The sequence below is a fragment of the Macrobrachium rosenbergii genome, chromosome 17 (assembly GCF_040412425.1).
Source record: "Macrobrachium rosenbergii isolate ZJJX-2024 chromosome 17, ASM4041242v1, whole genome shotgun sequence".
NCBI classification, from domain to species: Eukaryota; Metazoa; Arthropoda; class Malacostraca; order Decapoda; family Palaemonidae; genus Macrobrachium; species Macrobrachium rosenbergii.
Window position 1 is genome coordinate 9,157,978 of NC_089757.1, and position 15,792 is coordinate 9,173,769.

The 15,792-nt window shown below is 33.9% G+C and overlaps 1 protein-coding gene across 1 annotated transcript in view; it reads left to right on the forward strand.

The window, feature by feature from the left end:
• The first annotated feature begins 8,710 nt into the window (after nucleotides 1–8,710).
• LOC136847718 (serine-rich adhesin for platelets-like) overlaps nucleotides 8,711–15,792 on the forward strand; it is a 45,401-nt gene continuing 38,319 nt past the window's right edge. Inside the window, exon 1 of the mRNA XM_067119579.1 lies at nucleotides 8,711–9,742. The gene's annotated coding sequence lies outside the window, so the exon portion shown is untranslated. The remainder of the gene's footprint in view (nucleotides 9,743–15,792) is intronic.

Genomic DNA, 15,792 nt, shown 5'->3' on the forward strand with positions numbered 1-15,792 from the left:
TTTCTTTTTACGCGGAGCAGAGATGAAATAATGACGGCTTCATCTAAAGCTATTTTTTACATGACGAGGCATAGATAAAAATGACGCTTCACCTAAAGTTTCTAAACTATTTTTTGACTAAGCATAGATCGAGAGTCGCTCTTCGTCTAACGTTTCTAACCTATTTTTTGATAACGAAGCAGTGGTAGAAACTCGCGCTTCCTCTAACTTTCTAAGCTATTTTTAACATGAAGAACCAAAGGTAAAATAATTATTCTTAATCTAAATAACCTATTTATTTTAAAAGCTAAACAGCATAACTGTATATATTTTCATGATCATGCATTCAGCAGAATTATTTTTGTCTACATTTGTATAAATTGAGCTTTTCCCGAGGAGATTATTAGTCGCTACATGCTGTTTGTATAAGGTCTTTTATTCTGAAAACTTTGGGGAAAATACACATCAATAGGGAGATTACTTTGTCGTTTCATTATTACGGATAATTTTCTAAATAAATGCAGGTTAATTTACACACACACACACATATATATATATATATGTGTGTGTATATGTGTGTGTATATATATATATATATATATATATATATATATATATATATATATATATATACATATATATATATGCATATAGATACATCTATACATACATACATATATATATGTATATATATATATATATATATATATATATATATATATATATATATATATATATATATATATATATATATACTGTATATATATATATATATATATATATATATATATATATATATATATATATATATATATATATATATATATATATATATATATATATATATATATATATATACATGAGAAAATTATCCCAAGTAGCGAACTTGCAATTGGTTTTGATAAGAAACGATTAAAGTTTGAATTATTATTTTCCTATTCGGTGAGGTTTTAACATTTTGAAAAAAGAGGTCTTCAGCAATTAACACATCTCACTGTTTGTAACATTTCTCAGAGCTGAGAAAACAAAACCTGTTCTTAACGGGCCCACTTTTTGTAGTTTTGAAATGTATGATGGTTATTCTTTTGAATTTAATTGTTCTTGTAACTCTAGACCAACACAGAATTAGTCTTCTTTCAAATTCAAGAAAAATGGTTGCTTTATAACGAGAAAAAATTAACGGGAGAAAAATTATTGTCTGATTTACGTTGGATTCTTTAGAGTAGTTCATTTTGACAGCAGGAATCGTCCCGTGTGCAATGCAAGAAACATGTTCCACAACTGTTTAAGGTAATGATGTACATTTAAGAGAAATGTGTGTCTTGAGATTTTTTATTTTGAACTTCTTTAGTAATTCATTTTTTTACCTAATTGTTTTTTCTATACTTTTAAAAGAAGCTTCACAGTACTTTGCGTGTAAGTTTAAAGTATGCATTTCCTCAGACAGGGATATTTCTAAGAAGATTGAGTTCATCTTCAACTTATGCATGTATGTATGTACAGTATGTATGCATGTATGCATATGAAACATTTAAAAGTGAGAATACGTATTTATTAATATACAGTATATACAGTATATATATATATATATATATATATATATATATATATATATATATATATATATATATATATATATATATATATATATATATATATATATAATGAGTAACGCTTAGGCGTAAAATTTACAAGGTTTTCACGGTACATGCACGCATACGTACCGTATTGTATTTTAATGTATGTATAGCTACTGGTTCCTGTTTTGAAAAATACAGGTCTATGAAGTTATGTTCCTGGAAATCAGTTCTGTCATCGATGGTGGTGACATATATCCATATATTCGTTTACATTATATGCTATTTAAAGTTTTGACTGTGTTACTAACGAACACATCTTTCATATCTGAAGATGAGAAACTTCAGTATTGTTCCTATTTTTTTATTTATCGAAGATCTTTTCGGACTTGACCATTCGAGAATGCGTGTGTGCCGACTCGTATGATGTATGTACGTTCCTCGTATCAACTTTTGGGCTCCTGTCCCTCTCACAGAGGACTCTGAGTTTCGGTCTGAAATCACGCATGCGCTGAAAGGCGGCTCTCCGTATCTGAAGGCGTTTTTAGAACTGAGTTTCTCAGACTTGGGATTACAGAAACTCGCTCGTTCAGTAGGGCAGGCAAACAGTAAACTCTTTTTGTGACCACAGAAGTCCTCATAGACTAATCAAAATAGAGTATATTACCTGAAACAGATTGCCAAAATATAGTTTTTAGCTGATATCAAACATTAGTTTTATAGATCGCACATTATAGAACAGATTATATCGCATTATATTCCGCACATTTTATATCTGACCCTTTCCTCTGGAACGGCTGAGAACCCAGAACAGAATTTTTTTTTTTTAGCATTATTGTGTGTAATATTCAAGTTTAAGAGACAACACTAAAGGGAAGAAATTCATGTCTTTGTATTGTTTCTCGAGGAGCGACGAAAGGAACTTAGTCGCCGACAGCGTGTCGTCTTTTTTCCTTTCCCTTCTGGAGTGTTTAATTATTCTTGAAGTCTTGGTTGTGGAGTGGGAAATTACTGCTCTCCAAGACTTGTTTAGTGGCGCTCTCTCTCTCTCTCTCTCTCTCTCTCTCTCTCTCTCTCTCTCTCTCTCTCTCTTAGGCAAGCACTGGTGACAGGAACTTGTCATGTTCGTCTTCTACATATTCTCTCTCTCACATAACACTTGTGATGATCAAAACCTAACCCCCTCTCCTCTCTCTCTCTCTCTCTCTCTCTCTCTCTCTCTCTCTCTCTCTCTTTCAATAACCATTTGCGACTTAAAATTTCATGCTCATTCCTCCTTCACACTCTACTGTATATGTTTCTCTATTTATATCTTTTCCAAACACCACACCTAACCACATCGTTTCCCTGTCTTCTTCCACAACCATTCTCTCTCTCTCTCTCTCTCTCTCTCTCTCTCTCTCTCTCTCTCTCTCTCTCTCTCTCTCTCACTTGGGCAAGCACTGGTGACAAGAACTTGTCATACTCGTCTTCTACATATTCTGTCTCTCAGGCAACACTTGTGATGATCAAAACCAGTCAAGCTATCCCCCCTCCCCGTTCCTCTCTCTCTCTCTCTCTCTCTCTCTCTCTCTCTCTCTCTCTCTCTCTCTCAACAACCATTTGCGACTTAAAACTTCATGCTCCTCTCCTTCACAATCTATTTGTTTCTCTGTTTCCTGTCTTCTCCCACAACTCTCTCTCTCTCTCTCTCTCTCTCTCTCTCTCTCTCTCTCTCTCTCTCTCTTTAACAACCACCTGTGAATAAAATGTGTCATGCGTCTCTTCCACAACGTCTAATTTGATTAAGAATTCGTGAGAGTGAGAGTATATTATCCTTTTTCAAAAAATTCAATGGTGTGATAAATTTTCTTATAAACAACTTTACTATGAAATGGTTGAATTGTCAATAAAGAATACAATGGAAGATGGTGGTCTTATTTGACATGTATATCCTTTTCCCTGTCTTGAATGTAAATTCACTCATTTATATTTGTCATTGTAACATTTGTTTATAAATATATATATATATATATATATATATATATATATATATATATATATATATATATATATATATGTGTGTGTGTGTGTGTGTGTATGCACATAATACGTACATCAATGCATATATATATATATATATATATATATATATATATATATATATATATATATACATTCATATTTATGTGTATTTATATATATATATATATATATATATATATATATATATATATATATATATACATTCATATTTATGTGTATTTATATATATATATATATATATATATATATATATATATATATATATATATATATATGCACATAATACATACATCAGTACATACATACATATATATACTCATATATGCAAACTAATAAACATCGTCAATGAAAATTAATATCAGTAAAAAACGAAACCATTTAACACAGTAAATGTAGATTACAACCTGACCAGATTCAGACTTCAGAGCCATGCTTTTTTAAAGTGTTTTTTTTCTTGTTCCACTTCATAATGATGAGTCTAAGTTTCATTTTTCATTCCAGCTTTTAATAAGCCTGCTAAACTTCACAGGAGAATCGTGACTGGCGATTTCTATGAGACTCAATGCCCTAAGATCTGTCTTAAGTGTTATAATGTATTTTCAGTTACAATGCAACCTTTAAAGCAACAGAAGTGATTATGTTTGGTTGCCTGCTAACGCAAATGAACTTGGCAAAATCTCTTTGACTCCAAAACATTGTTATTCGTTGTCACTAAACACTAAGACTAGCAGGCACATGGGACACTTATCGGTATAACAGATATAACTGGAAATCTGTTAATTTTCTACTTATCGCCTCTAACTGGGGCGCTTTCTCACATTTCAAGAACTGTACAGGATCAAGTTGTACTGATAATCTTAGAGTTTGTGCCATATCTGACTCCTGTGCCGCAGGGAAGGGTACAGTTGTGTTTCATTATAATACCAGAATAGTTTAGCTTGAATTCCATACTAACATTAGACCAATAGAAGGTAACTGGACGTAAAAGATTAATATTCATATCCCGTGAAGAACAGAGAAGGGCACTTTGACTAGACAATAAACCTACGAAATTCAATATATGTCCTCAGAAACGCTTCATTTGTGCACCAAGGAGGCAAAAGGAATTTTTGTATTGTCGACGAAGCATAACATAAATTGAAAACAACAAACTAAAGGGAAAAATTCATCCTCCCATCTGAGGAACCAAGTGACACTCCTCCATCTTTGAATCTAAGTCGTCTGTGATTCCACCACAATTAGCGTCTTATGGAAAATTCTTGACCTGGTCTCAAATAAAAAATTAGGTTATTTTCCATTGTTTTTGGTCTAGATTTTTTCCTGCTGAATACTGATGATTTCCGCTTAATAGAGCTAAGAAAAAAGGAAATTAAATTTCAAGTCAATGAATGTGTAAGTGAAATTTTCAAATATATATACATAGATACATATATATATATTTATATGTGTGTGTGTGTGTATAGAAAATTATTAAATAATTGCATATTACAATTGTTAAAGACAAGTCTTGTAAAATACTGCCTTCAGTGCTTCCTTTTGTTTATCAGTCGCTACTTACCATTAATATTTGAATGTCAATAGATAGGCACAGATATTTCGTCTCCTTAGATGGATAACAAAAAAGTTCCAGTCTTTACCTACAACTACAGCTGATTAGTGGTAAACCGAATGGTATACTCGACTAAACCACTATCGGTTAAACGACTCCAAACAGCGTTTCACTTAACAGTTCTCTGGGCAAAGGTGGAACCGCATTTCAAGATTCTTAGTCCTTGACGTTACTTGAGGTCATCTGTGGCTCGAAACTTACTTTCTAGCCACTTTGGAAATATATAATTTCTAATGCTGGCTAGAGCTGACCGACTTATTAGAAATTATCCAGCGTCCTAACTACCAGGGCTTTTGATGATGCAGTGTCGATATAAAGCTAGATAGCCTATTGCTCGTGGAGTTTCCTAGATCAAAAAATGATGCTGTGATATAAGGCCTTCCCGTCTTCAGCGCTGAGCTACATGGCCTAAATTATAAGCATTCATTAAAAACATTGATGTGTGATACCCGCAGCTTACAGGGGCCCTTCCTCCAAACAAAGTCGCTCAAAATGGTGGTTTTTCCTTGTCCTTAAAATTATTATTGGAAGATTTCTTCCGTCACTCATAAAAATGAGATGACCCGAAAAGGCAAAAGAGGGAGCAACAGCGGAATCCTCTCTCCTGTTCATGTCCTTGAGCTCTATTCAAAAAAGGGAGGTCATATTGTCCTTAGTGCTACTCATCTCGGTGTGCCTCGAACCTTATTTATTTGATGGATTGCTTATGGATTATCTGTTGTAACTTTTTTTTATCTATTTGTTGTTGTCACGACTTGACACTGCCTTTATACCAGTTGTCTGTTTTCCATGGCCTGGGAAAATATAAATTATTCTACAGCGCAGCTTTGAGAATGCCGATGACGGTCACTTTTAAAAATGCCAAAATGCTTCCTTAAAATACTGTGGTGTCGTATCCTAAGACTATTTTATTTTATCTTTTATTTATCAACTGCTCATTTTTTTTCACGTGGGCATTCATTGTCGTATACCGCTTATCAAAACTGCACTTTCGGATAGTTCTGTGGCAATACATGGGATAGCAGTGAGAACCTAAGCCCGGTAAACATTTTCTGTCCATATTAGTTACTTATTATATATATATATATATATATATATATATATATATATATATATATATATATATATATATATATTATATATATATATATATATATATATGTCTATATATAACATGCATACACACACATACACACACACACACACACACACATATATATATATATATATATATATATATATATATATATATATATATATATATATATATAAATTATATATGTGTGTGTGTAGATGTGTGACTGAATCATGAAAATATGGAACGTGATGAATATATAAAGATAAAATCCACGAAGGAAAGAGAAACACTGGAATGCTGCGAGGCCTTTCGACTGTCGTCCTTTACTTAGCAGACTGAAGAAATATAAAAGTAAGTTTACAAAGAAAACTCATATAAATAACAGATGGGGATTACAAAGGAAAAATATATACTTGGAATCCAACACAGTTGAAGAATTATTAGGACTGCCAAAACAGGGTTAAATATTTAAGAGGTTTTACAAAGGATTAGGATCAGCCGTTCAGAAGCAGGGAAAGGACAATTAAAAGATTATACAAGGGGGTGACTAACCACCAAAAAATATTAGTATATCAAAATAATTCTTTTTTTTAAACAATAACAATTTTTGAGCATTTTTACAAATAAACAATTATATTAAACATACGAATACATAGAAAATATATATAAGGTAACTAATTTGTAATTAAGTCAGTGATTTCATCTTTTAGGTCATTCTTGAACATTCTTCTAATACAGGGGTCCAAATAATACATGCCAGGGCTAAGGTTAAAATTACAGTTGGAAGTGAGCTGGATTATAGCGGACTCCAAAAGATTTCTTGAAGGGAAATCTTTCGATCTGGCAATCACTTAACTTTCAGTCCAATTTATCCTGTGAGAGTTTTCACTCCAGTGTTTTCCTTTCCTTAGTGGATTCTATCTTTATATATATATATATATATATATATATATATATATATATATATATATATATATATATATATATATATATATATATATATATATATATATATATGAGCGTTGGTAATATTGAACAAAATTTGGATTCATGACTATTTTGTATCATCGAATCCTATACTTATGTATAGGCATGCATGTATGCATAGGTATGATTTCACATATGCACTAACATGCAACTACACACACACACATATATATATATATATATATATATATATATATATATATATATATATATATATATATATATATATAAAATATATATATATATATATATATATATATATATATATATATATATATATTTATATATACATATATATATATATATATGTATATACGTATGTTTCATATATATATATATATATATATATATTTATATATACATATATATACAGTATATATACATATATATATATATATATATATATATATATATATATATATATATATATGCAGTTGCATGTTAGTGCATATGTGAAATCATACCTATGCATACATACATATATACATAAATATAGGATTCGATGATACAAAATAGGTCATGAACCCAAATATTAATCATTATTACCGACGCTCACATTAGCAGGACAATTTTTTTTTTATCTTACGCGATATGTAGTAACCTGAGGACAAAGTGACAAAGGCGATGCACTTTGCTCTTTTGTATTTTTGCAGTAGATTTAGCCAACTTCGTTCCACGGGTGATTCCCATTTTCTCAACAAAGGACTACTTTCGTTTTCTTTGTTGGGGGCTATCGACCTCACCCCCTTGTCTATGTCCTTGGTGGAAACCATAACCAATTCATAATTAACGCAAGGGCAAGGATACTACTCTCGTTAGTTAATCAGCTTCCCCCTTGCGATGTTTGCCTTTGATGTCAAGTAAGAGTAATTGTCTTTGCTTCGGTCGAATTTCAATTGAACTTCCAACCGCCAATGCAAATCCCAATTGTTGTAGCAACAGGCTGGCTAAAAAGATATTCGTAATGGATACATTGGCGCTGTAAGCTGCACGCGAAGTACATTACTCGCGCAAGTCCTTTCGTTCGTACGACAGCACTTCCAACTTCCTTGGTTTTTTTTTCCTCTCTTTTTCTTTTTGACTGAAATTTTACCTTCAGGGACCAACAAGAAGTCGAAAGACGTCCTCTTGAACGACGGACGTTTCTGGGGAAACACAGTAAGGGCGCAAATGCTTTGCGAAGCCATAAAACACGAAAAATATGACTAATGAGCCAGGCTACGGAACTCTGCCAAAGGGTAGGGGTTGGGGTCAGGGAGGCGGGGGAGGGGGAGGTGTTGGTGGAGTAGGGGGAAGAATATTATGGGGAGATGTTAGCTTAGAGGAGGGTAAAGTGGAGTTCGGACATGAAGTCCACCTTCATAAGAATTCCCCCCTACCCACTTACGTCCACTCTCCTTCCCCCTCCCCCTTCCAAACCCCTTACCTCTAACCATTGCCCCTGCCCATTCCCCCGATACGTCACCCGGCCATGGAGGCGTGTGTGTGTGTGTGTTTGTGAGTGCTAGGAGCAAGTAAGGGAAAGGTGTCAATTCACATCAGAGCCTTGTAGGTACTCATGTGGAGAGCACTTGGCCTAACTAGGACAACAGATTTGCAGTAGCGACTACGATTCTGATCATTCTCTGTCCATAAATGGGAGAATTTCTGTCAGTTTATCCATCAATTCAGCAGCCACGCACAATTTTCAAACGGAAGGAGAGGGAAGTGTACCAGGAAGTGAATTACAAATAAAGTGACAGAATTCGAACAACACAGTGTCCTAATGTTTTGAAGTTGCGCGACCACACTGTTGGAATGTGGCCGACCGATCTGTATGTGTTCATGAAAGTTTAGTGATGACTTGTGGTACAAATTGGTGTTTTTCGAAAAATTATTCTGAATGAAGATGAAGGAATTTTTTTATTTAGTTTCTGAAAAAAAATAGGCTTACCAACTTTTTTAATTTCGTTTTCATTGTGTTGGCCACATTGAAAACCTGGTCAGTTTCATTATTTATCAAAAACCTATTTTTAATGTGTAAATGTATGCAGAGGGCCACTCCTGGTGACTTGAACTGACACGATGTAATCACCAAACAGTGCTAAACAATACATACAAACACCATTTCAAACCACGCAAAACCCAGCTCGCCATGACGACGAAAACTTTCCGGAGTTCAAAATGACACCTGCGAAAGGAAGCGGACATCCGCATGAACAGTCTTCTTCCAGAAAAAAACAGTAGAAATCAAACATCAATAATTTGGTGGGAGTGATTTGTGGCCCTATGCGCAGGGGCCGTAAGGGTCATTAAAGGGAGCTTCTGCACTCACGCAATGGCACCAGCATTAAGTAGAGTCGGCGTGAGTCAAGCAGTTAACAATGTTCCTCGAGTCGGAACCAAGATGATGGCATTCCACGAGCTATTATTAGCCTGGGATCACTCGGGGCATGTCCAGCGGTATGGAGTTTCTCGTCTGGTGTGGATTCCTAGCCCATAGAGGAGGTAGGCGTTTCCGTAAAATGGAAAATAAAGAAAGGGGTAGAATGAAGGCAGGTGTGGCAATAACTGTAGAAATAAAGGTAGCAGTTTTGAACTCTGTAGTTAGGGTGTTAACATATTCATCCGTATCACCCACAAATCTGACTTCACACTAAGTTTTTAACCTTTCATTTTTTTTTTTTTGAGAGTCATGACAAATGCAATTGTTTATTGTAACGTTTATTAAAAATGAGTCTCCATCTCATACTCTATGCAAAACGTCTCTTAAACGCTTCTGTTTAATATTTAATACACAGCTTACTAACACTCCAAACATATGGCTTATGTGCATTGCGGTCTATCATTGATACAACGCAATTTTTTTTTCTAGAGCCACCTATGTCTCGGAGATATAGACATGTATATATATATATATATATATATATATATATATATATATATATATATATATATATATATATATATATATATATATATATATATATATATATATATATATATATATATATGTATGTATGTGTGTGAGTGTTCATATACATGCTTACAGATCCATGCACATGCACATGAGCGCGCCCACACACACATATGTACATGTATATATGTAATATATGCATATATATTATATATATATATATACATATACATATATATGTATGTGTATTTGTGTATGTATATATATATATATATATATATATATATATATATATATATATATATATATATATATATATGCACATTCACCTGTACAAACATGGGTTTTCATACCCTTAAATATTTAACCACAAATTTCCCTTTAATATCCAATTTCCTTTACCTCGGGAATAACTTAAACCCAAAGGGAATTCAATATGATATATGACAAGTGCACCGGCCCTCCAGAGGTCGAATCTATCTCATTTGGGTTGGTTTTGATTCTACAGTTTATACAGAACCTGAAGTGGACGAGAATATATGCAGCAGTGTCGAGAACGCGTAATATCTTCCTTGGTAACCTAATGAATAAGGCGTCTGTCAAATGAAAAAGGCTTGAATTCGAATCCTCGAAAGATAGGTACACTCATCAAATATAATTAATTACCTGTGAATTCGGTATCAAGGAGTATTTTTGGCCTAATATTTGGAAGTATAAAAATATTCGGCGATACTTTGGCTTGTTATCTACGCGTCACCTACTCCGAGGTGCTAGTACTAAACGTGGCGGAAGCTCCTTGGAACCCCGTGTTTAGTACTAGCCACTCGGTGATCAAAATATTATAAACACCCATTTCTATATTGTGTGATCAACAAAGTATATTAATAAACGATGTCTTCGTGCGGCCGTCTACTTTACATTTCCCATACGATGTTTAGTACTAGCTAAGTTAAGTATACCTTAGTTTAACCAGACCACTGAGCTGATTAACAGCTCGCCTAGGGCTGTCCACCTCGGAGTAGGTGGCGCGTAGATAACAAGCCAAAGTAGCACCGAAAATTCATCAGTGAATACGATAAGTTTAAAGTGAGGTACTGAGGAACATTGTTACAGGAAATTCCATGTAATATTGCAACTCGAGACTATGTATATTGTACACTGAACATTTTTAAATAAAAGATAAAAAAAAAAGTGAATTAGCGACAAAACTGTCATGAAATGACCACTTGCTACAGCCGTAGCACTTCCGATCATGCAGGAGCTGGTTTGGTGTCGATTTTGAGTCCAGAGCACGAATTCGACTGTTAGAATCTACTTACGTCTCGCTCTTGACAACATAGTGGATAACTCAGTTGTCTACCTCGGCGCCAGACCCAAAAGGCACAGGTTCGAACCACTGCAGGGGAGATGTGCGTATCATTTTTATTTCCCTCGGGGAGTGAATAGTTTCCAAGTTAAAGCTCATTTGATATTATGGGTTATTAGTGGATTAATATTTTAGGTTATAAAATGGTCATGTGTGAATTAGGTGTGTGTATATATATATATATATATATATATATATATATATATATATACGAGTATATATATATATGTAGTTGTATGTTTTTTGTATACACATATATATACGTATGTATGTGTACATATATATACGTACACATGTACGTATATATACTGGGTATATACTGTATATATGTATATATATATACATATATTAACTTTATCACATACACAATTGTTCTGTGCATTAGTAGAATTACTAAAGGACCTCATTCAAACTGGATGGTATCTAATGGAGTTTTTATTCAAAAAGTTACAAGCTTTCTTGGACAAACAGTTCCATTATCAAGTATCCGTACATTGTACGGATGCTTGATAATGTGGACTGTTTGTCCAAGAAAGCTTGTAACTTTTTTAATAAAAACTCCATTAGATACCATCCAGTTTGAATGAGGTCCTTTAGTAATATATACACACACACATATATATATATATATATATATATATATATATATATATATATATATATACATATATATATTTATATACGGTATATATATAATATATATATGATTGTAATCACTTTAACACGTGATTCGTCTATCACACATTATCACAGGTGAAAAAAATGAGAGACTGAGTGTAGTTATTTCTAAGCCATTGGTTAGTGTGTGTCGTGTGTGATGAAGTGACAGAAACCAACATATATATATATATATATATATATATATATATATATATATATATATATATATATATATATATATATATATATATATATATATGTGTGTGTGTGTGTGTGTGTATGTATATATATATATATATATATATATATATATATATATATATATATATATATATATATATATATATATATATATATATATATATATATATATATATATATATATATATATAAACATAAGAGACAGACAGGGTAGGAAGGAAGACGTCAATAGATTTAGTGATAAACATAGCATAAACGGGTGTTACCCCAAGTTCATTGACATGTCTCGATGAGAGTTAAATTATCAGCTATTGACTTGGCTCCTCCGAGGCAATTTCCTTTCATTCAATTTCCCGTAATTGATTAACCTCCTTCCAGTGGGTCGGCGGGGAAAGCCTCGTAATTTGCGTGTAATAAAGTTGTCGTTTTCTCTGACCCTTGGCGTTATTTCTCCCTGGCGCTCGGTGTAATTCTCCCTGGCACTTGGCACTTTGTCGTTCTATTTGTCTTTGATCATAAGATAAAGAGGTTTCAGTTTCTGGACTTCCGGTGAAGGATGGATGCAGCACGAGGGTTGGAGTTATTGCTTCTACGTCACGCTGAATTAATTGAATAACTTTTTTATGTTCTATTTAGGAGATGTTGCATTTTCAAAGAGTGATAATGATAAAATGGCTATTATTGTTGTTGTTTTATTGCCCGTCTTGTTGCTGCTGCTGCTGTTCTCGCTGTTCCTAGGGTTATCAACGTATTTTCATATTTTCATTATTTTGTACCGATAACTGAGGCCTTGTGACATGCGCGAAGCCACCTATCTCCCGGTCTTACATCTGTGCGTTTCTATGACTGCACTGTTCATATTCCTCCTTTTTTTTTTTAATAGGCTGTGAAATTCTGTTCCAACTGCACTTTTCATATTCCTCCTTTTTTGTGATAGGCTGTGAAATTCTGTTCCAACTGCACTTTTCATATTCCTCCTTTTTTTGTGATAGGCTGTGAAATTCTGTTCCAACTACACTTTTCATATTCCTCCTTTTTTTGTGATAGGCTGTGAAATTCTGTTCCAACTTATGGTTTCCCTTACCCCTTATTCATTTAACAGTCTAGGGTACCAGTTCTTTCCAGAGCATACAACTGAATCAAATTTCCGTCTTGTATTGATTTCAATTCGCTCATTGACTCTCTGCTCTCAACCTTACGTACATGTGCATTACCTCCTTCCGATTCTAAAACTACTTCGGCTGCTCTGGCTCTAGTTCCATCAGAGTATGCTGAGTAAATCCAGCAACATTAAAAGTTAGAATTATCCTTACTATATTTAGCCCTGTAGAAAAAAAACTGTTTTAGACCAGCTTATACTCTCAATTACGCACACATGCTAGTCCCAAGGTCGAATAGAATGAAAAGGATGGGCCATGAGAAAAAAATTCTGACCTCAAGGTTACGGAGACCTTACTGGATTATTGCATGTTGTAATGGGTTGTAATGAGGCAATAGGAAAAACTCTAGTATTATTCTTGCAAGACCCTCATCGGCTTGGTGCAAGCTGCACCGGATCGTAATTTGCCGTGATCACAGTAAAAAAACAATCTAACCTCAAGGCTACAAGAAGCCTTAGCGGCAGGTAAGAAAAAAGGTGGCGTTTTGACTCGCCAAAGTATAAGCAGTATGCCATAAATATATTCATTCTTAAAAGCTGCATTACCATAAATTACGCAGGGATACCATTCACGTGCCTCGTGCGTCATCGTGGGCGTATTACAGTAGATTCCGCAAACAAACGACCTGATGACTCAAGAATAACTCTTACACTCTTTCCTGGAAAAATGACATTCGTAGGAGAATAGCTAGCGGATCCAGAAAAATTTCATGGGGGCTGTACTAATTTTCATATATATATATATATATATATATATATATATATATATATATATATATATATATATATATATATATATATATATATATATATATATATATATGTGTGTGTGTGTGTGTGTGTGTGTGTGTGTGTGTGTGTGTGTGTGTGTGTGTGTGTGTGTGTAGCGCTCATTAAGATTGTTATTATTATTATTTTTCTCAAAATTTTATTTTTTCAATAATAGATTTTTATTTTTATCCCATTTTTATATTTCTCATTTATGTTGTCATCTAAATCTTCAATATTATTATATTGTCATTATTTGTTGCGGGAGGGGGACACGTGCCCAGGTGGTCCCCCCCCCCCAACCCCTTGGATCTGCTAGTGTTAGGAGTACAGGGCTTCGTTTTATTCAGATCTTATTTACTGTTTACTTTCGTTGATCATGGTAATGAAGCAGCCATGAGTACAAATTTGTCGTGATTAGACGCACGCAGTTCGCTCGTGTATGGAGTGACTCCGTGTTTTTATACTCCTTGACTATTATTCTTATTAGTACAGTTACTCAGATTAGCTAATAATGTAAATGTTGTCATCACTCTCGTTATTTATTGCCAACTTGATTATCACTGCAGTCATTACTCTTACTGTTTTTTGCCGTTGTGTTGGTTTAGGGAACTTAATTTTTGCAGTTTATGATTCCGTAGCACATCCTTCCGTCAGAAAACTGTAAAACCAGGAAGATTTAAAATCCGAATTTTTATGAAGTAAGCCTGTTCTCGACTTCCCTCTTCCAAAATCCCTCTTCCAAAATGGACAGAATCTTGAAACCAATGCCACACTTCGCTGAATGATTTACCGAGCCGTTCAATTCACGTTGCGACGGTCTCCGTCACGCTAAAACGAAACCGGTTTTGGAAGGATCAGGGCATTTACGCCGATCTATGTTTTCGTTGTCATTCATAAAATGGCCCTAGTTACGGTTCCAAACCGAGGGGCCGTTTTGTGGTCATTCCCAACGTGACTTCGGCTACGGTTTAAAAACGCTAGGTAATATTTTGTAGTCAGTGGCAATACGATCTAATTTTGAAGATTTAAATTATTATAGGGATGGTTTTTGTAATCTTAGATAAGATGACCTTAGTATATAAGCAGGACTGTGTTTTGGAGCCATTAAGGAGGTGACCCTAGATACGGTTTAACTTGGTAATAAGTTTTATTATTAATCAATCACAAAACGTGGGTATATGCTTCAAGGTTAATAATGCAGCCGAATTTTGAAATTTAAAACACAGAGCTAAATTTTGCATACATTGCTGTGTTGACTTTGAACTGTTTATAAACACGAGGTTAGCGTTGCAACCAATGATAACGAGACAGTTACTACTGTTTGGAATAAGTGTTGTTGCTAATAAAGCGACCTAAAATAAGCCTCAGAATTATACACATGTGATTTATATACTTTGATAAGGTGACCCTGGACGATTTCAAAAAAAGAAACTGCCATATTTCGTATCAGTTGGTAAGATGACCTCTAATTCTTTGAAAACAAG